Source organism: Salvelinus fontinalis, chromosome 11, assembly GCF_029448725.1.
Source record: "Salvelinus fontinalis isolate EN_2023a chromosome 11, ASM2944872v1, whole genome shotgun sequence".
In the NCBI taxonomy this organism is placed as follows: domain Eukaryota; kingdom Metazoa; phylum Chordata; class Actinopteri; order Salmoniformes; family Salmonidae; genus Salvelinus; species Salvelinus fontinalis.
In genome coordinates, this window is record NC_074675.1 from 23,792,772 (window position 1) to 23,816,223 (window position 23,452).

A 23,452-nucleotide genomic window follows, 5' to 3' on the forward strand; every position below is an offset into this window, starting at 1 on the left:
GTGCATGCAAATAGCATCTTTTGTTATAATTGTAGTGCTTTTCATTTCAAGGTTATGTCAGTAGAATACAGTGATGTCATACCCCACACCCACAGGCTACAGCGAAAGAATATTGACTGGCAACATCCATGCAACCGCTGAAATATTGTAAATCTTTCATTGTTTATGGATTGTTGCTATTTTATGAACAGTGTTGTGTAGGCTTTTCTATAGTCTAAGTTCAGGGGTCACCAACTGGTCATGGAGAGCCGCAATGTGTCGAGGATGGTGTTCCAGCTCAGCTCCAACACATCTGCTTCAAATGACCGTGGTCTAATTATTTTAATTGGCAGCAGTGTTTGTGCTGGACTGAAACAAAAGCCTGTATCTCTCCATGACCCCCCTGAGCTATATCTTATGCTCAGGGGGGTCATGGGGAAGGTTGCTTAGTAGGTCGTTTGGTATGGAGAAACTCAATACTAGACCAGTGTTCAATCTTTACACTGTGTGCACTGTCAATTGTTTTACAGCATAGAAGCTAAGGACATTACACTGATGGTTTAAATATTAGAAGGCTACAAATTCCCTTTTGTGAGCAATATAGTAAAGGACACTGGTCATTTACATGTATGTGTGAAATGAAGGACCCGTGACGCAATTAACAAAGGTATTTATTTTCTATCAAGCGGATGTTATAACATTGTTAGCAGTGAAAGCACTTCTGACAGAACAAACTTTAGCTACTGTGCTTGTAACAGTTGACAGGTGGCAATTCACCTGGCATGGCAATGTTAATTTTTCGTGAAAGGACAGACAAATCATCACACTCTCTTTGGAGGGACATACATTATTTAGAGGTACAGTATCTGAAGATATTCAAGTCCAAGCAAATTCAAATGTTGTTGTCATATTAAGGTAACATAGCCTACTATGTATAGTCCAAAATATGTCATGTCTCAGGGCCTTGGTCTTATGGTGATAGGAAGTAACCTACAGGTACAGGTATGTTATTTTGTCCTGCAAATCCAACAGTGCGCATGCTCCCAGTTCCTGTTCTCAAATTCCTGGTTTTGTAGTTCATTGTTTGTCTTCTTCATTCAGGCAACTTCGTACATTTCAGCAAAATAAGGCACACGACTCTTGTTCTGTCAGTCAAAAATGACCCAGGATAGTCAAGATACTGTAGACCGCGGAGAAACATTTCCGGATACAGGCCAGCAGCCAGTCCCTCGAGCCGTTTTGGTTTCTCAGAACTGTCCATTTCTCTGTCGTGTGTACCAGCCGATGCACGCGCAAATGCCCACCACCGATATGGTAACCCCGAGCAGAAGTGCAACGGCGTCCCCTCCGTCAAATGCCTCCGCGGAGGGAATGAGCGAAATAAACATCACCAACAGCATCGCTAGAACTTTAGGGAGCTCGGGCATGAGAACCATGTTACTTCCAGTGCGGGTCAGATGATTGTTGTGACGCACGACGTAGTCAGATGATATGGGCGCATTTCCTCATTCGTCTGTCGACCAATTAAATTGCTGCATTATTCCTTGTTTTGCCGCTCGTTTTCACTGTCATACGGGATTTGTATAGTTTTGTTACACATTTACACTATACGTACCAACCAAAAGTTTGGACACACATACTCTTTTTAGGGGTTTTCTTTATTTTTACTATTTTCTACAATGTAGAATAATAGTGGAGACATCAAAACTATGAAATAGCACATATGGAATCATGTAGTAATCAAAACAGGTTTAAAGAAATCAACATAGATTTTAGATTCTTCAAAGTACCCATTGCTTTGACAGCTTTGCACACTCTTGGCATTCTCTCAATCAGCTTCATGAGGTAGTCACCAGGAATGTGTTTAAATTAACAGGTGTGCCTTATTAAAATACCATTTGCGGAATTCCTTTCCCTCTTAATGTGTTTGAGCCAATCAGTTGTGTTGTGACAAGGTAGGGGTGGTATACATAACATAGCCCTATTTGGTAAAAGACCAAGGTCATATTATTCCAAGAACAGCTCAAATTAGCAAAGAGAAACGACACTCCATCATTACTTTAAGTCATGAAGGTCAGTCAATGCGGAACATGTCAAGAACTTTAAAAGTTTTTCCAAGTGCAGTTGTAAAAACCATCAAGCGCAAAGATGAAACTGGTTCTCATGAGGACCGCCACAGGAAAGGAAGACCCAGAGTTATCTCTGCTGCAGAGGATAAGTTCATTAGAGTTACCAGCCTCAGAGATTCCAGTCCAAATAAATGCCTCACAGAGTTCAGGTAACAGATAAATCTCAACATCAACTGTTCAGAGGAGACTGCGTGAATCAGGCCTTTGTGGTCGATTTACTTCAAAGAAACCACCACATATCATATAATCTGGACACCAATAATAATAAGAGACTTGCTTGGGCCAAGAGACACGAGCAATGGACATTAGACCAGTGGAAATCTGTCCTTTGGTCTGATGAGTCCAAATGTGCAATTTTTAGTTCCAACCGCCATGTCATTGTGAGTAGGTGAAGGGATGATCTCCGCATGTGTGGTTCCCACACTGAAGCATGGAGGAGGAGGTGTGATGGTGTGGGTGTGCTTTGCTGGTGACACTGTCATGATTTATTTAGAATTCAAGGCACACTTAACCAAAATCAAATCAAATGTTATTTGTCACATGCGCCGAACACAACCGGTTGTAGAGATTTCAGTGAAATGCTTACTTACAAGCCCTTAACCAAGAATGCAGTTTTAAGAAAATACCTACAAAAAAGAAGTAAGAGATAATAATAACAAATAATTAAAGAGCAGCAGTAAATAACAATAGAGGGGCTATACACAGGGGGTACCGGTACAGAGTCAGTCTGCGGGGGAACCGGTGTCAAGGTAATTGAGGTAATATGTACATGTAGGTAGAGTTATTAAAGTGACTATGCATAGACAATAACAGAGAGTAGCAGCAGTGTAGAAGAGGGGCGGTGGGCAATGAAAATATTCTGAGTAGCCATTTGATTAGCTGTTCGGGAGTCTTATGGCTTGGGGATAGAAGCTGTTGAGGAGCCTAGACTTGGCGCTCCGGTATCGCTTGCTGTGCGGTAGCAGAGAGAACAGTCTATGACTAGGGTGGCTGGAGTCTTTGACAATTTTTAGGGCCTTCCTCTGACACCGCCTGGTATAGAGGTCCTGGATGGCAGAAGCTTGACCCCTGACAACCAGTCAGGTTGCTCACGATGATGCAGCTGTCAAACTTTTTGAAGATCTGAGGACCCGTGCCAAATCTTTTCAGTCTCCTGAGGGGGAATAGGCTTTGTCATGCCCTCTTCTTGTCTTGGTACGTTTGGACCATGATAGCTTGTTGGTGATGTGGACACCAAGAATCTTGAAGCTCTCAACCTGCTCCTCTACAGCCCCTTTTCCTGTTGTCCATAATCATCTCCTTTGTCTTGATCACGTTGAGGGAGAGGTTGTTATGTTTGCACCACACGGTCAGGTCTCTGACCTACTCCCTATAGGCTCATTCATTGTTGTCGGTGATCAGGCTGGATCTGTTGTGTTGTCGGCAAACTTAATGATGGTGTTGGAGTCGTGCCTGGCCATGCAGTCATGGGTGAACAGGGAGTACAGGAGGGGACTGAGCACGCACCCCTGAGGGGGCCCCGTGTTGAGGTTTAGCGTGGCAGATGTGTTGTTTATCTACCCTTACCACCTGGGGGCAGCCCATCAGGAAGTCCAGGATCCAGTTGCAGAGGGAGGTGTTTAGTCCCAGAGTCCTTAGCTTAGTGATGAGCTTTGAGGGAACTATGGTGTTGAACTCTGAGCATTAGTCAATGAAAAGCATTCTCACATAGGTGTTCCTTTTGTCCAGGTGTGAAAGGGCAGTGTGGGGTGCAATAGAGATTGCATCATCTGTGGATCTGTTGGGGTGATATGCAAATTGGAGTGGGTCTAGGGTTTCTGGGATAATGGTGTTGATTTGAGCCATGACCAGCCTTTCAAAGCACTTCATGGATAAAGGCGTGAGTGCTACGGGTCGGTAGTCATTTAGGCAGGTTACCGTAGTGTTCTTTGGCAGAGGGACAATAGTGGTCTGCTTGAAACATATTACAGACTCAGTCTGTAATGTTGGTATTATAGACACTTTCCAGTTGGTCAGCTCATGCTCGGAGTACACGTCCTGGTAATCCGTCTGGCCCTGTGGCCTTGTGAATGTTGGCCTGTTTAAAGGTCTTACATCGGATACGGAGAGCGTAATCACCTCGTTGTCCGGAACAGCTGATGCTCTCATGCATGCTTCAGTGTTACTTGCCTTGAAGCATGGTTATAGAAGAGATTTAGCTCGTCAGGTAGGCTCGTGTCACTTGGCAGCTTGCGGCTGTACTTCCCTTGTAGTCTGTAATAGTTTGCAAGCCCTGCCACATCCGACGAGCGTCGGAGCCGGTGTAGTATGATTCAATCTTAGTCCTGTATTGATGCTTTGCCTGTTTGATGGTTCATCGGCGGGCATAGCAAGAGTTCTTATAAGCGTCCGGGAGAGAGTCCGCCTTGAAAGCGGTAGCTCTACCCTTTAGATACACTACAAAGTATGTGGACACCTGCTCGTCAAACATCTCATTCCAAAATCATGGCATTAATATGGAGTTGGTCCCCCCTTTTGCTGCTATAAAAGCCTCCACTCTTCTGGCAAGGCTTTCCACTAGATGTTGGAACATTACTGCAGGGACTTGCTTCCATTCAACCACAAGAGCATTAGTAAGGTCGGGCACTGATATTGCGCGATTAGGCCTGGCTCACAGTCAACATTCTAATTCATACCAAAGGTGTTCATTAGGGTTGAGGTCAGGGCTCTTTGCAGGACAGTCAAGTTCTTCCACACCGATCTCGACAAACCATTCCTGTATGGGCCTCGCTTTGTACATGGGGGCATCGTCATGCGGAAACAGGAAAGGGCCTTCCCCAAAATGTTGCCAAAAAGTTGGAAGCACAGAATCGTCTAGAATGCCATTGTATGCTGTAGCGTTAATATTTCCCTTCACTGGAACACAAGGGCCTAGTCTGAACCATTAAAAACAACCCCAGACCATTATTCCTCCTCCACCAAACTTTACAGTTGGCACTATACATTGGGGCAGGTAGCATTCTCCTAGCATCCGCCAAACCCAGATTCTTCCGTCAGACTGACAAATGACAAAGTGTAATTCATCACTCCAGATAATGTGTTTCTACTGCCGACGCTTGGCATTGCTCATGGTGATCTTTGGCTTGTGTGAGGCTGCTCGGCCATGGAAACCCATTTCATGAAGCTCCTGATATACAGTTCTTGTGCTGACGTTGCTTCCAGATGCTGTTTGGAACTCAGTACTGAGTGTTGCAACCGAGGACAGGTGATATTTACGCGCTAGGCGCTTCAGCACTCGGCGGTCCTGTTCTGTGAGCTTAAGTGGCCTACCACTTCGTGGCTGATCCCTTGTTGCTCCTAGATGTTTTCACTTCACAGTAACAGCGCTTACTGTTGACTGGGGCAGCTCTAGCAGGGCAGAAATTTGACAAACTGACTTATTGGAAAGGTGGCATGACGAAAGTCACTGAGCTCTTCAGTAAGACCATTCTACTGCCAATATTTGTCTTTGGAGATTGCATGGCTGTGTGCGCAATTCTATACATCTGTCAGCAACGGGTGTGGCTGAAATAGCCAAATCCACTAATTTGAAGGGGTGTCCACATACTTTTGTATATACAGCACCAGTCAGAAGTTTGGACACACCTACTCATTCAATGGTTTTTCTTGATTTTTACCATTTTCTACATTTTAGAATAATAGGGAAGACATCAAAACTTTGATATAACACATATGGAATCATGTAGTAACCCCCCCCAAAAAGTTGCCACCCTTTGCCTTGATGACAGCTATGCACACTCTTGGCATTCTCTCAACCTGCTTCACCTGGAATGCTTCCCACATATGCTGTGCATTTGTCGGCTGCATTTCCTTCGCTCTGCGATCCAACTAATCCCAAACCATCTCAATTTAGTTGAGGTCAGGTGATTGTAGAGGCCAGGTCATCTGATGCAGCACTCCATCACTCTACTTCTTGGTCAAATAGCCCTTACATGAAAAACAAATGATAGTCCCACTAAGCCTAAACCAGATGGGATGGCATATCGCTGCAGAATGCAGAGGGCAGTGCGTGCGGCCCAGTACATCTACGGGGCCAAGCTTCCTGCCATCCAGGACCTCTATACCAGGCGGTGTCAGAGGAAGGCCCTAAAAATTGTCAAAGACTCCAGCCACCCAAGTCGTAGACTGTTCTCTCTGCTACCGCATGGCAAGAGGTACCGGAGCGCCAAGTCTAGGTCCAAAATGCTTCTTAACAGCTTCTACTCCCAAGCCGTAAGACTCCTGAACAGCTAATCAAATGGCTACTCAGACTATTTTCATTGCCTACGCCCCCTCTTCTCACTGCTGCTACTCTCTGTTATTATCTATGCATAGTCACTTTAATAACTCTACCTACATGTACATATTACCTCAATTACCTCGATACCGGTGCCCCGTACACTGACTCTGTACCGGTACCCCCTGTATATAGCCCCTCTATTGTTATTTACTGCTGCTCTTTAATTATTTGTTATTCTTATCTCTTACTTCTTTTTTTCAGGTATTTTCTTAAAACTGAATTCTTGGTTAAGGGCTTGTAAGTATGCATTTCACTGAAATCTCTACAACCGGTTGTGTTCGGCGCATGTGACAAATTACATTTGATTTGATTTTGGTTAAGTGTGCCTTGAATTCTAAATAAATCATGACAGTGTCACCAGCAAAGCACACCCACACCATCACACCTCCTCCTCCATGCTTCAGTGTGGGAACCACACATGCGGAGATCATCCCTTCACCTACTCTGCATCTCACAAAGACATGGGGTTTGGAACCCAAAAAATCGCAAATTTGGACTCATCAGACCAAAGGACAGATTTCCACCGGTCTAATGTCCATTGTTCGTGTCTGTTGGCCCAAGCAAACCTCTTCTTATTATTGGTGTCCTTTAGTGGTGGTTTCTTTGCAGCAAATCGACCATGAAGGCCTGATTCACGCAGTCTCCTTTGAACAGTTGATGTGTGTCTGTTACCTGAACTCTGTGAAGCATTTATTTGGGCTGCAATTTCTGAGGCTGGTAACTCTAATGAACTTATCCTCTGCAGCAGAGATAACTGATTTGAATTGATGTTTTTCAATATTAGTTTAGCTTTTGTGTGTTCCTTTATCTTCGGATGAACATTTTGCAGTGACATGCTGTTGCTATGGCATTCGTTCTACTTCTTTTATGGTAGACTACTCATAGCTTTATTGTTTCATTTATCAACTTTTGTCATGTAAAATACCTGTTCCATCACCATACACAATTTCTATTCTTATAATAAATCTATAATTGTCACGTTCTGACCTTAGTTCCTTTTTTATGTCTTTATTTTAGTTTGGTCAGGGCGTGAGTTGGGGTGGGCATTCTATGTTGTTTTTCTATGTTTTGTTCTGTATTTATATTTCTATGTGTTTGGCCTCGTATGGTTCTCAATCAGAGGCAGGTGTCAGTCGTTGTCTCTGATTGGGAGCAATGATTGGTAGCCTTTATATTGTGTTTTGTGGGTGGTTGTTTCCTGTGTTAGTACCATACGGTACTGTTTTCATTTATTCTCTTGTATTTTGTATTCATTCTCGATTAAATGATATTGTGGATACGTACCACGCTGCATTTTGGTCCTCCTCTCCTTCCACCAACGAAAGCCGTTAGAATAATTATTTTATTTTTCACCGACCATGCTTATTCAGTGATTTTTTTTTTATTTTTTTTTTATTTTTATTTTTTTACCTTATTCCTTTGCTTATAGTCTTTCAATATTCATCTCATCACACGGTAAACCAAGCTCGTTAGCTAGTTTTGTTTGAACTGAAAACTTCAATTAGATAGGCCTATGTAAAGTGGCGATTAAGAAATGCACTCTGCACTATACATTGGATGTGCGTCAATGTTTGTGAGTTTTCCTATGTTGTTTCACAGTTCTGAGGGAGAAATAGTCAAAGGAGTTGGCTACATTGAAGTTTTCAAGGCTAAGGGGGAGAATGACAGCCATGTGTACAATATTAACTCCTCTGTGGAAAAAGGATGGACCTAGAGATGACATCATCAGAGGAGATGTGTCAAGTAGGACCTGGGTGAAGCCTTCTGATGTTTCTTGACAATCTTGAATTATGGCCTGATCTTCTAAAAGGCATGTGGTTTGTATCTGTAACAATATGTCTACCTCTTTGGTCATGAGGGCATTAAAAAATGTATGCCTTTTAAAACCCTGTTTGTGTAGCTAATACTTTTCCTGTTGAACACAAATAGACTACACATGTTATGTTGTTGATATTGAACAAACGCGAGGCCCTACTATTGAAATCAAAATGGCTAACAGGAAATCCACACACACTAACACACTGGACTTTGTATTTGATCAATGGGCAGCCAGCCTAGTTATGCTAATTTCGAACATGCCCCCATCCCCTGCTCTGCTTACTGTAGCCTATTCTTGTTAGATGAAATGCATTGAAACTCATCCAAATCAGTCATGTTTCCCCTAACTGACACGCTGTGCTACGTTTCACCTCATGCCACAAATTAATTGGCATATGGTACGACGATGGTGCGGGAGTTTGCATATCTCTGTGCTTGCTCACGTGCGATGCCATGCTGCGGAGTTCTAGTAATTTAATTAGGATGCACCAGCCAAGCTAAAATATCGACCTTTGCCGTGCCACATTACTTGACCTGTTCCACCCCCGCTTCCCTCTCCCCTCCACCTCACCCCTCTCCCTGTGACACCCCAGCAGCATGCCACACACATACACACAAACACACACATATACACAGTTTTGTATTGCTATCCTTGTGGGGACAAAATAATTGATTCCTATTTTCCCTAACACCTAACTCTAAATCTAACACTAAGCCTAACCTTAAGCCTAACCTTAACGCCAAACTCCTAACCCTAAAACTATACCTAACCCTAACTCCTAACCATAAACCTAACCGTAATCCCTAACCCTAGTTGTAACCCTAACCCTAAACCTAACCCCTAAACCTAAATTAGCATTTGTTCTCGTGGGGACCGGAAAAATGTCCCCACTTGTCCAAATTTTCCTTGTTTTACTATCCTTGTGAGGACTTCTGGTACCCACAAGGATAGTTAAACAAACACACACACACACACACACATACACACATACCAGCAGCACACAGGGCATGCAGAATTAATAACCCATGTGGAATGGTGAGCCTGGTATAGCGTACTGATGAGGACATTACAATGCAGAACACACTCCCAGAGAGATTAATGGTACTGTCCTGACCCGTTAGACAAACACTCTAATTTCTATATATTCGCTCATACCCGGTGCTGATCAATTACCAGCCCCAGTGAGAGCCTGGGAGGCTGGAGGCTGAAGGCTGGAGTGAGTGGTGTGGGATCTGGGGTGGTGTGAAGGCTGGCAGGGTGGAGGTGGTACTGCATTGTGGTAATTGTGTCAGGCACCTAGTCCTGTCTTTCCTGTCCCAGCTGACCAGCTCTCCGACAGCCTTCAGATGGGCACTTGTCCCCCGGAACTGATAAAGCTCCAGACAATGCAGAAATCCTTCATGGTCATCTGTCTGTCTGCACGGATTTAAGTACTTGCGTAGTCATACGTGCATGTGTGTGTGTGTCACTGGGCTCCATGGCTGTGATTGAAATGCATATTTAGTCATAGAATCCGCCACTGCCCAAACCACTGAGATTTTGTCAGAAATAGGCCGGCTAAGGTTATGAGTTTTTAACTGTGGTTCAAGAGAGAGAAAATATAAGACACATTTTAGAACCCCAGGGTTTTAGTGAGTGGCATCACTTTGCAATTACCTTCTCCAAATGTGGCGAAAGTGTCATCCACCTTCACTAAATAGCATAAAAACATATTTTCTGAAGATAAATTATACACCAAAATAGTTTTTTTTAGAAAAGAGGTAGGAAAGGACTCTTCAAAGTGATTGGTGCTTTTGTAGTGGCCTTTGGAACGGCCCTAATGAATTCCTGTGTAGGCGGACATGACAAATTGATTGTCCTGTGGTTTTTGTTCTAATGTGTTAGATGTTAAATACTTAACAGGGCCTGAATCATTGGCTCGGAATTAAAGAAGGGCAACTGGTCCTATGGTCCTTCTGAATTACACCATGCATGGACACTGATGTAAGGGATGTAAGACTTTGAATCATGCAGGGACGGTGGATCTGAAACCATGCATCACAAACCTCTGAAACAGACTGAGACATGCTAATTATCTCGTCGCACACTATCTGTTTATGCTGCCTGTGAGGATGCTCACTGCTCACCAATAAACCATCCTCCTAGCAATCCTTGACAGTTGAATAGCACTCAAAGGGTAATCAGTTTGTTTAATTACAATATCAAATGATCATACAACAAACTAGATTTTTTCTTTGCCTCCTATTTTCCAGGTTACAACGAAATGGCGTTCAGTTTCCAAGTTGGTGGAGTAAGTGTGAACTCTTTATGGAATTTATATGTTGTTTTTTTTCAATCCAAACCACTTTATTTTCATGTTTTTGGTCGTATTCTGGACGATATGTATTTTTTCTTCAAAGGAAGATAAATGACACGCTAGAAACAGATGCACGGAGAGCCCTTTACTTTAAATTGATGGACATGTTCTAAAAGCAAGTGATGCGAGTTAAGTGTGTTGTTTATAAGTCGGCTACAGGCGCTGGAGGGATAGTGTTTCTTCAGTAGACTACCGTGTGTATGCGTGCCCTCGTGGGTGTGTGTGAGTATGTGTGTGAGTGTCCCTGTGTGTGTGTGTGTGAATATATATACATACAGTACGAGTCAAAAGTTTGGACACACCTACTCACTCAAGGGTTTTTCTTTATTTGTACTATTTTCTACATTGCAGAATAATACTGAAGACATCAAAACTATGAAATAACACAAATTTAATCATGTAGTAACCAATAAAGTGTTAAATAAATCAAAATGCATTTTTGATTTTAGATTCTTCAAAGTAGCCACCCTTTGCCTTGATGACAGCTTTGCACATGCTTGGCATTCTCTCAACCAGCTTCATGAGGAATGCTTTTCCAACAGTCTTGAAGGAGTTCCCACATACGCCGAGGACTTGTTGGCTGCTTTTTAAAAAAGAAATTTGATGTCATCACTATTATTCTACAGTGTAGAAAATAGTAAAGATAGGGAAAAACCCTTGAATGACTAGGTGTGTCCAAACTTTTGACTGGTACTGTGTTTGTGGGATGGATACCTCATCATGTTTCCTGCCGTAGCCTAAATGACATGAGTGAGCACAACCATGAGTTGCATCTGCATCTATCTATCTCCATGGAGGAAAAAAATTAAAAGTCAGACAGACAGCAGGCTCTCCTCCTCATCTGGAAATGTAATCTAATGTCAGAATGGCTTTATAGCTGGATAATCCTGATTATTCTCCAATGTCATATGTTGTTATGTTTTGAACAGTTGGTTTCTTTGTTTTATAAAAAAAAGTTAATAAATGAATGGACAAACAATGGTTGCCCAAGAACATCAATGACAGATTGGAGCTAATTCATATTTTTTTTTAAATATGAATTAACAAATTATTAGCGTAGCATGATGTACTGCATACCATCCATGGGTAGTGCCGTTGAAGTATCAGAACCCATTTGATATTCCTTACTGCTGCTTTTCAGTCATTTTTGGGGAATGAGGCTTGAGGGATTTGGAGGTGGGGAACAGTCTTCACTCTGCGGGTTAATGGCTACAGTGCCCCTGCTAGGGGAGAGTGGGAGCTGCGAGGCGGAATGAGAGCAGATGCACAAAGAGACAGATGCTGCTGGAGATAGATTGTGCTCCCCAAGTGTACTGGGTCAGAGAATATTCACTATTCCACTGGACTGGCTCAGATTCCTCTCTCTAAGATACAGTAAATGCATGGACACTTCCATCTGCGTCTAGCCTCAGTCTTGCCTTCCATGTAGTCCACTTTCCATAAATGAAATAAATACCCACAGAGAGATTGCTGCCGTCTTTCAGTTGACGTGCATGCTAACATGCTAATAGTGTAGCTGACAGTTTGATCAGTTACATAACATAAGATAATTACGCAATATTATCTCCAGTCACTCAAGGAGCTTCTTGTGTAAACAGGTGGATAAAATTCATCTGGCTTAAATCCTCACCTTCACGATTTGCTTGTAATTCCTACATTATTTGTGTTTGCCTACCTATATTGTATCCAAGTCAAATTTGAATTAGGAAAATGATTGCCATCGTTGATTCTTCTGTGTTAAATGGTTTGGTAAAGTGTAGAGAAAGGGCACCATCTCTGTGATATTTCTGTATCCATGGTGACCCAGTTTCACTTGTCTCTCACTAGTGGAACGTGTGGGCCCGTGCTGACCCCTTTTAAAGTTCACTGCATGTGGTAATAAGAATATCATGGTTATCAAACGTGACTCGTACTGAATGCCCTTGGCTGTGGATCTAAACAATTGTTGTTGTTTTTATCTAGAAAACGATACCGTGCGTAACAACCCAATATAGCTGCTTTATTTAAAGAATTATGCCATACACAATGATTCAATATGACTCCTTTATAAAGAACAAAATATATGACTTAATATGATAATAATAATAATGATAATTATTATTATTATTATAATAATAATATTACTTTTTTATTTTCAACCCAAAAAGATTTTCCCTGACTCAGTACTCACCATATGGGCATGTGAGCCAAATAGAAGACACAGAATGTCAAAGAAGGTCAATGTGGTCATAAAAAGCTGAGATGCAGCTGTTGAAATATCTATTACTTGGACTAGGAGAGCCTGCTCTCCTCACAATGTTGTGTCTGGGGCGTTGGTGAGAATCTCTTGTTTCTCGCCACACCACTTGCTAATGCATTCCATTTTAACCAAAGCTCAATGGTCCCCGCTTTTAGAGATGGAGATCTCTGGTCTCTACTCGCTCCATTTTAGTAATCGTTCTGCCATTGTCACGTTCTGACCTTTATTTTCCTTTGTTTTGTCTTTAGTTAGTATGGTCAGGGCGTGAGTTGGGGTGGGCAGTCTATGTTATGTGTTTCTATGTTTAGGTTTATCATTTGGCCTGATATGGTTCTCAATCAGAGGCAGGTGTTTTGCATTGTCTCTGATTGGGAACCATATTTAGGTTGCTTGTTTTCACTGTTGGTTTGTGGGTGTTTGTCTTCCGTGTCAGTGTTTGTGCCACACGGGACTGTTTTTCGGTTAGATTCTCTTTGTTATTTAGTTATTTCCCTGCTACTCTTCAGACGAAGAGGAGGAAATCAGCCATTACAGCCATGGCGGTTGGCAGAGCACGAGCAGCCCCCCCCCTCCCCCCCTTTCCCATGCATAGTGTCCGATCACGCAGTAAACAACGTATTAGGAGACCATTTGATCTGGGCCAATTCTGCTGGCTCACTCACCTCAATTACTTTGCCTGGATGCCTGTGCTCAGGAATGCTTCTGTTCGGTTTGTTGCTTAATCGATGACTTTGCAGGAATCCCCCATTCTCTCCCTCCCCACACAAGATGAATGGGTTATGATTACTTTACAATAATATCTATTTTGCAAAAGGTAATTTGGGAGAAAAAGAGATGAGCATTGCATTGTGGCTTTTTTCCAAAAGCCATGGTTCTTTCGTCCTTTCCTTCTCTTTTCTCGCCTTAGCAAAACTATTCTCTGTTATTTAAAGATGTCGCAGTGACGACATAGGCCACCGACATATATTTGTAGGGGATCTAGTGTGAGCTGTGAGATGAGGAATGTGCACGGATGTCAGTTCCATTTACTTATGAAGTTGTAGCAGTGCATTTCCTGCAAATGAGCCATCAGCAGTTGTCAGTGGTGGGGAATTAACGATGCTGCTGATTACACTGCTGGTAATTACAGAGTGCGGCCAAAGCACTGCTGTGTCAAAGCTGGGAGTTATTTTTGAAGCTTACGTCTACTCTTTCTCCCAATGACCTGGTACAGCTAATGCACTGCCAAAGGATCAACAAGGATCAAAGTGTCCACTTGGGTGAATGATTGGCCCAGAGGTATAGGCTACTGGAGTGGAGACATGACTTGGGATTGGGAGTTCCTTTGGCTATAACCTGAAAATGGCAGATATAGGCTGAGATTAGTTAAGCACAGGTAGGCAAAAAATTCAATATTTGGAATCCATTTGGACCTTTGGTTATTAATCAATCAATCAATCAATCAAATGTATTTATAAAGCCCTTCTTACATCAGCTGATGTCACAAAGTGCTGTACAGAAACCCAGCCTAAAACCCCAAACAGCAAGCAATGCAGGTATAGAAGCACGGTGGCTAGGAAAACTCCCTAGAAAGGCCAGAACCTAGAAAGAATAATAATAATAATCACAGTGGTTGTAGAGGGTGCAACAGGTCAGCACCTCAGGAGTAAATGTCAGTTGGCTTTTCATAGTCGATCATTCAGAGTATCGCTACCGCTCCTGCTGTCTCTAAAGAGTTGAAAACAGCAGGTCTGGGGCAGGTATTACGTCCGGTGAAGAGGTCAGGGTTCCATAGCCGAAGGCAGAATAGTTGAAACTGGAGCGGCAGCACGACCAGGTGGACTGGGGACAGCAAGAAGTCATCAGGCCAGGTAGTCCTGAGGCATGGTCCTAGGGCTCAGGTCCTCCGAGAGAGAGAAAGAAAGAAAGAAAGAAAGAAAGAAAGGGAGACACTGTGGCCCCGTCCGACTATACCCCCGGACAGGGCCAATAGGGTGTTATCGTTGTTATTTGAGTGTGAATACATTTGATAGAATGATGCTCTCTAGTATCATGGTTCATTAGATGTCCTCAACTTGTCAATGGCTCAGTATACTTGAAAGATACCATTACAAGTCAGGAGGAACAGCTGTGATGTGGTCATTTGAATTCTGTCAGTGCTCTGTTGGCCTTGGCAACAAGGACGTTCGGGCGAAGGGGGGGTCAGAAAAACAAGAACACCAAAACAAAGCGAGGTAATCAATAAGGCAGTAGGACGTGACGGTTTGGAAAACTTGGGAGATCGGAGAATTTCAAGCTTTGTCGTCATCAGAGGGCACACTGCAGTGTTCGTGATTCCCAATAGATTGTGTCTCAGAAAACAGAACCGGGTTTAGAGACACCCACATGACTGGGACTCTATCAGCATAGCAGATTATAGTTGGGGACTGGAGAAGGCGAGGTTAGAAATTGGAGAGTAGGTTGTTTGATGTTGTTAAAGACCTTTCTATTTCTCTGACAGTTTTTTATAAATTTTTACATTCACTATTCATTGCACAGTGTTCAATCATTATTTTTCATTTATTCTTCATTCTGTCTTCACCTTTTATTATTTTTCGTTCTTCAACTTCTAAAGGAACTGCACCTAGGCTATTTTTTTGTGATTTCGACCGACTTCACAATTTCCAAGTTTGCGTGTACTGTAAAGATTTTTTTTGTTGCTGTGTAAACCCAAAGATCATCCTCAGTGTCAGACAGAACCAATCAATTCAGTACATCCTACATACAGTACATGTTGTCCTGTTTGGATCACGAGTTCTTTGTAGGGATTGTTCATTCTGAGCAGCTTCTACTGCAGTAAAACCTTGGGTGATGTGTTTGACAAATGGCATTCTGAATGGTCCTAACAAGAGGCAGAGCTCTGATTAGATATTAAGTGTAGGGAGTGGGGAGAGGGAGGAAAGAGGGGGTTGAGCAATGAATGACATCCATCTTATTGTCAAATGGACAGTGGACATAGATGAGTATGACTCAGCTCTCTCTCTCTCTCTCTCTCTCTCTCTCTCTCTCTCTCTCTCTCTCTCTCTCTCTCTCTCTCTCTCTCTCTCTCTCTCTCTCTCTCTCTCTCTCTCTCTCTCTCTCTCTGTGTCTGTGTCTGTGTCTGTGTCTGTGTCTGTGTCTGTCTCTCTCTCCTCTGATAGGCTACATGCTGTGATGATGTCACCATCCATTCTGGACTGACTGGTCCCACTGAAGAGGCTTACATAATGGGAGAGAGAAGCTAATCAAACCAAATGCCGTTTTCCAAACCATCATGGAGGAAATAGGCCCAGTTCACTGTGACGTTTCTTTTTTTTATGTCAAGTTCTGAGAATGATTATGTTTGAAGTTGTATTTCCCACTTAATTGACGCAGGGAATGCGGAACCAACTTACTTTATTAGCCTGTGTTCTATTGTTTTGATGTCATGCCAGGATAGGATTTCATCAGTTCAGCTCAGGCCGTTATTGTGAGCCCAATTGAGTGTATGTGTTTACAAGAACGCCAGGCAGCCTTGTACTGTATTTGAGGCGATGCCCATTTCCGTGTGAATACCAAACCGAATAAATGGCATATTTCCATTGGTTGAACTCCCATTCTGGCTCCTATTTTTTGAATGCCATTAGGCTCGTTCGCTTCACACTGCAAATTGCCACGCACACAACAAACACCGTGGCAATGTTCGGCAGCCTCATCATTTCTTATGGGAGAGGCAAAAAATGAAATATGCCACATAGGGAAATAATGAGTAGTATAATAGAGCAGTTCTTTAACAGCAGAGAATTTCCCTCATCTTTGAGGTCAGGCTCATCTTTGCCTGGAAGGTGCATAAGAATAGAATTTCATGGAAGAAGAAGGGCAATTGGCACAGGGCATCCGCCTTCACTCGGTTACTCTCTGTGGTTTGGGGCAAAGTGTTATGTAAAGGCCCTCTCAGTATCCTCGCCTCCCATTGGTCAAAGCGGGCGGGCAGGGGAGGAAGGGGCCGACCAGGCCAGCTGTCATTGTGTGTGTGTTTGTGTGGGTGAATACGCTAAGGTTCTCTTTGATGGTGATGTGTGTCAGATGTCAGATGGGGACATGGGAGCGAAGCAATCTCCGGGATTTAATAACATAATCCTAACCACCTCAGGAGCAGAGTGGAGGAGAAGTTCTCTTTGGTTTCAAATTTAAAGTCACGCAACCAACAGAAAACTATAATTTTCCCTTTCTCTAATTGATTTTCTTCTGTTGTACCTTGATTTGTATGGCAACGCCGTCCTTCACCTGGGGGATATGTTTGGAATATCATTCATTCATGAAAATGAAATACAACAGAGATTTGGATTTATCTGTTTGTTAGGCTCTGGCTTAAATCTATAAAAACATGATTTCATACACAAGGCTTGCATAGATTTCCAGAGCTTTGCCATTGATTTTGCTTGTAATTTACAACCTCCGAAAACCTTTGGGCTATTTTCAACATTTCCTGTCTATGTATGTCAAAAAATGCGAAACACACAACAATGGAGAAAAAAATGATTGTTCACAGTTTTTGCTTTAAAATTACAAACAGTTTGAAAGAAAACAATAATAATTAATGAACCTGAGACAAGTTGGAAAGAGAAATTCTTTTCATCGATTTGATTCAAGATTAGAATCTTGAACACTTTTAAGGAGCAATAAGCAGTTGAAACGATGAGAAAGCGTTCTCCCCACCCCTGTTTCGATAAAACGCTGAGGGATAAATTGAACCACTCTCAAAACAGACAGCTGTGGATTCAAGGACTAACCATTCATGATGTCAAAATGATAGTTTAACCATGTTTTGAGCCTATATAGTGTTTGTTTACATGTTCTATTTTTTACAAACCTTAGATTTTGGGTTCTGATGGGGTACAACAGTTGAACTAAGCTCAACAGTTGAACTAAGCTCATTTACAAGTTATATTCTTCAATAATCAACGAGTACATATCATTGATTTATAACACATTGATGTAGAAACTGTCATTGTAAATAAGAATTTGTTCTTAACCTGTTGAGGATGGGGGCGCTGTTGTCACTATTTATGCTAATCGTGTAATTTTTGAAACAGCTTCCCACAAAATTCTTGATCGTACAATATGCATATTATTATTATTATTGGATAGAAAACAGTCTATAGTTTCTATAGGAGTTGAAATTTTGTCTCTAAGTGGAACAGAACCCATTCTACAGCAATTTCCCTGACATGGAGTCAGATTTCAGAAATGTTGGCCCCTGATCTGGAGTCAGTTAAAAGGCCGCAGTTATTGCTATGAGTATACGGACACTGCTTACGTCTTCCCCTGGATGCCTTTACATGATGACGATTTGAATGAGGTCGATTGCGCGTTCACAGGCACTACAAATTAAAAAACCCTGTAGCTAGGAACTCTTTTCTTGCTGCGTAATGCGCCTGGAGGACATCGACCCGCACTTGTTCCAAGCATTAGTGGAGGGAGTAATATTACTCTGGTCATGTTTCTACTCGTTATCGGAGTTAAAAACATCATAAGGTAGTTAATTTAAAGCGTTTTATAGCAATTTATATCCGTTTAGTGCGATTTTGGGACATTTATTTCTGAAACGCTGTGAATTGCTGGGCAAGCTTCCAGTTCATCCCGAACGCAGTTGGCATTTCCACATGGCAAGAGGACAGCTTTCCACCAAAAGACGATTAGACCCAAGAAAGGATCCTTTGCCCAAGATACTGATGGAAGAACAGCTCAAAGTAGGACATTTTTATTATGATAAATCGTGTTTCTGTCGAAAAATGTTAGTGGCTTAGGACGCCATGATTTTTGACGTAGCTTCGCTTGGCGCAAACTGTATTGAAAAGTAAGGATAATTAAAAAAATGTAATTCCGCGATTGTATTAAGAATTAAATTGTCTATCAATCCCTGTCCACCCTATATTTTTTAGTCACGTTTATGAGTATTTATGTATAAGAGTAGATCACTGTCTAATATGGCGCACGGACATTTTCTCACCAGCTGGGCTACATTTCACATTGTCTAACCATGATTTTGGTGGCTAAATATAAACATTTTCGATCAAACTCTATATGGATTGTGTAATATGATGTTACAGGAGTGTCATCTGAAGAATTCTGAGAAGGTATCCTGGTTCCTCTCCAGGTTTCTTCCTAGGTTTTGGCCTTTCTAGGGAGTTTTTCCTAGCCACCGTGCTTCTACAGCTGCATTGCTTGCTGTTTGGGGTTTTAGGCTGGGTTTCTGTACAGCACTTTGAGATATTAGCTGATGTACGAAGGGCTATATAAAATAAACTTGATTGATTGAAACTTGACTTGCCAAGCTAAATAAAGGTTAAATAAAAAATGAATAAAATAAACAGAATTAACTTCAGATTGCCCTTTAAATCAATACTCAAATCTAAACTGAGAACATTACGATGAGCCAACAACAGCTGTTTAGCATTGTGTTTGACCTCGGGTCCCCAGGTTTCCCCAGGGGGAAATCCTGGCATTGGCCCAAGTCAAGGCCCAAGTTACATGCTCTGGGCTTGACCTTGAGGCCTGCGCCCCTGAAACGCACACACACGCACGCACGCACGCACGCACACACACACACACACACACACACACACACACACACACACACACACACACACACACACACGCATTCACACATACAAATACCCCCCCCCCACACACACACATACAGTGCATGCGTAAATGAACCAAGAGGTATAGGACGTTGGGAAGAACTCAACCTTGAAATGTAGAAAACCTGAGGGAGTTCACTCCCTGAATTGCCTGCTTGAGTAAGCTTGAACAATCCTTCAACCCTTCAATGGTCCTTCCTTCCAATGTAAGGGAGGAATGACACCCTCATTCACAGTCCATTTTCTCCACAGAAAGATGATGTCCTGGAAGGAATGACATGACACGGCAATGGATGGTGTTGACTTTCTGATGTTTGACAAGACCAACGACAACCCATGGCTGGAGAACTTATTCAAACACAAGACATTCCTGCTCGATAGACCTGCACCTTTCTCTCTTACAGTCAAAAAAGGAAATCCAGCCTGGTCACAAGACGGAGACTTCGATTTTGGTCGTTTGAAAATGTCCCCAGAACGTCGATATATGCCTTCCTCTGTGCTCACCCCCCCCCCCCCCCCCCCAAAAAAGGTGATGGTCGGAGCAGTAGCACGCTTCTTAGACCACTGCACCACCGCAGTTCACAATGTAAGCTGTGAGAATACTTGATGATAGTTGATGTAAACAGTGCGTTTTTCTTTTATCATTTAGTTTTCACCCTTCCCCAAACCACATTGCTGAGTGATAAAAAAAAATAGACGTTCATCCGTAACACGTCGAATTTAAAAGGGAAACTATGAGATCTTGCTGAGGAAATCAAGAAGCCGATGCTTTTCTCAACCTGATGATCAGCTCCAACTTACTGTTCCATATTAATGTTCCATTTACCTTCATTCCGTCAGAATAGTAGCCTAGATTTATGCAACATTTCCAACAACAACCTGGGGTAGAGGTGCACTGGTGTATATTGGAGTATTGGGGAATTGGCCTACACCCCAAAAGCTGTACAGTAGCTAAAATGTGGGTTTGGCTTTGTCCTTGGCTCAACCTGCCCCAAAACGGGTATACATTTGCATGCATTAGCGATCTACCGTGGTCTACCCGCCCCCGCCACACAGCCAAGCCTGATTAATGATCTATGTGTGCCACCACCTCTCTAAGCCTCTCAGCACAGCTAGCTCACAACACAGTCACACACACACACACACACACAGACACACACCAATCCACCCACTCCTCCCACTCTTGCTCCTGCACCTGCTCCATCAATGCCCAGGGCTACATTATTTCACATGTAATCATAAGCTTTCTTAAAGACATCTTCACTCAATAGCTGTGGTGTTATCCAAGGGTTCTGCCAGACACCAAATGGCTGTAGTTTTCCGTTTACTCTGGTTCTTAAGAATTGATGAGTGATGTAACACAACAAAGAGCCTATTGTCACGCTTCTCGTGGGCTGAAGGAAGAGTGGACCAAGGTGCAGCGTTTAAAGTGTTCATGATTTAATCCAAAAAAACAATCGAACAAAAACAACAAACAGGAGAACAAAAGCGAACAGTTCTGTCAGGCAAACAAAACAGCTAAACAGAAAATAACTACCCACAAAAACCATGTGGGAAAAAACTACCTAAGTATGGTTCTCAATCAGAGACAACGATAGACAGCTGCCTCTGATTGAGAACCACACCCGGCCAAACACACAGAAATACAAATCATAGAAAAAGGAACATAGAATGCCCACCCAAATCACACCCTGGCCAAACCAAAATAGAGACATAAAAAGCTCTCTACGGTCAGGGCGTGACACCTATGATATTTCAAAGATGATCAAGTGTACACATGCCAATCATGATTTTGTCCGAAATGGCATTGCAAATAGCATAGAAGCTATTTTGAGGTCTTTATTTGCTATGGTCTAGTACTTCTCTAATTAGTTTCAATATGATATACTGACCAACATTATCCTCGGTGTACATGTTCTATTTTCTAGCTGACTGGAGATGGACATCAGTCACATAAAAATAACATTCACATCCTGAAGCAACAATCAGCCTAATGTCAGAGAAGAGGTGGTGAATATTCCCTCCATTGAAAACGTTAGCAGAATAAACAGCAGAGATCAGAGAGGGGCTGGTGTTATGTAGTGTATGTGTAGTAGCCAGATGGATTGGCTGCTAAACCCAGACACATTGTGAGTGTGTCGGTCGGTTTGGAACGAGCGTTCTCAGTGAGCCCCCGTGCACACACAACCAGTCCTGTTGCGTTTATTAGCTATTTGACATTCAGACAGGGGTGGAGGAGAGGGGAGAGGGATGGAGGGAGGGAGGGATGAAGGGAGGCGGGGGAGAGAGGGGTAGCCTTTGAAACCGTCAGACTCGCACTGCATGTGCTAGCTGCCATTGGTGGAACGGTCTCTGTGTTCCTGATAAGGATTTCATAGTCTGCAGATGGCTCCCGAGAGGCGCAACGTCTAAGTCACTGCATCTCAGTGCAAGAGGTGTCACTACAGTGCCTGGTTTGATTCCAGGCTGTATCACATCCAGCTGGGATTGGGAGTCCCATAGGGCGGCGCACAGTTGGCCCAGCGCCGTCCGGGTTTGGCCTGGGTAGGCCGTCATATAAGAATTTGTTCTTAACTGACTTGCCTAGTTAAATAAAAAAAATAAAAACATGGAGAGAGGATGCCTCTGTTCTGCTCCCCTCGCTATCTTTCATTCTCCTCTGTCTCTAGGTCTCACTCTCTCTCTCCCTCACACTCTGTCTCCCCTCCCTCCCTCTCTCCCTTGAGCCTTAGTGTGCCTGCCTGTTCAAATAGGAATCCACATCCCCCTTTCAAAACGAGGGCAGGTTCATTTCTGGTGATTCACAAATGGAGAGAGAGCTGGAAGATGGGCTTGGAAAAGGGGCAGTTTCTTCAATATATTTCTTGTCAGCCGTCCCCATGTTTTCTGTGCCATTGGGATAGTAAAGGAATGTCTTTCAGTTTTATCATCATTTGTGTGGCACTCAATTCTCACTGGATTTGGCAGGTCTACTTCACACTGAGATTAATGTGATCTCTATCACTCTCCTCTATGGTTGTAGATCATGCCATGAACCGCAGTAGGTCTTGTGAGGTGTGTGTGTGTGAGAGCGAGAGAGAGAGAGCGAGAGAGAGAGAGAGAGAGAGAGAGAGAGAGAGAGAGAGAGAGAGAGAGGAGAGAGAGAGAGAGAGAGATGAGAGAGAGAGAGAGAGAGAGAGAGAGAGAGAGAGAGGAGAGAGAGGAGAGAGAGAGAGAGAGAGAGAGAGAGAGAGAGAGAGAGAGGAGAGAGAGAGAGAGAGAGAGAGAGAGAGAGAGAGAGAGAGAGAGAGAGAGAGAGAGAGGAAGAGAGAGAGAGGAGAGAGAGAGAGAGAGAGAGCGAGAGGCGGCGAGGAGGAGAGCGAGAGAGAGAGAGCGAGAGAGAGAGAGAGAGAGAGAGAGAGAGAGAGAGAGAGAGCGCGAGAGAGCGAGTTTGTCTGTTTGTCTGTATGTGTGTAGCTTTGCATCTATTTGTGTATGCATGGATGTGCGTCTGTGTGTGGGCGGAGGAGCGGCTGCTACGAAGCGCAAGAAAAGTAGACGGATGTTTGTCTGTTTTTTTAGTGTGTGTTGACACCATCCTCAAACCTGCAACGGACCGAAGAACAACATGCAGTATAAGTGAACTGAGGACTTCATTGATTTTAGAGTGAGTTATATACAGTAGGTCCCCACTTTCTCAACTAATCTTCAAAAATGGCTACCGGCCAAGATGAAAGACCTCCCCACCTTTCCTCCTCCTCCTAGCAGCGCCACGGGGGTTATTCCATCTTTCTCTCGTCAAACTATTTTCATCTCAGTGGGACTACACCTGAGCCCATTGACATTAATGCAAATCATTTCCGATATGTAATGCTCTTTTAATGTGTCTAATATCTTCTGTGCATAATTCATCAGATCACATGGCGGAAGTGAATGAGACACAGCTCTATGTCTTGCCAACTCAAACGTTCCGTCTATGTCGAAGCAGATCGCATGCAGCCCCGTGGAGC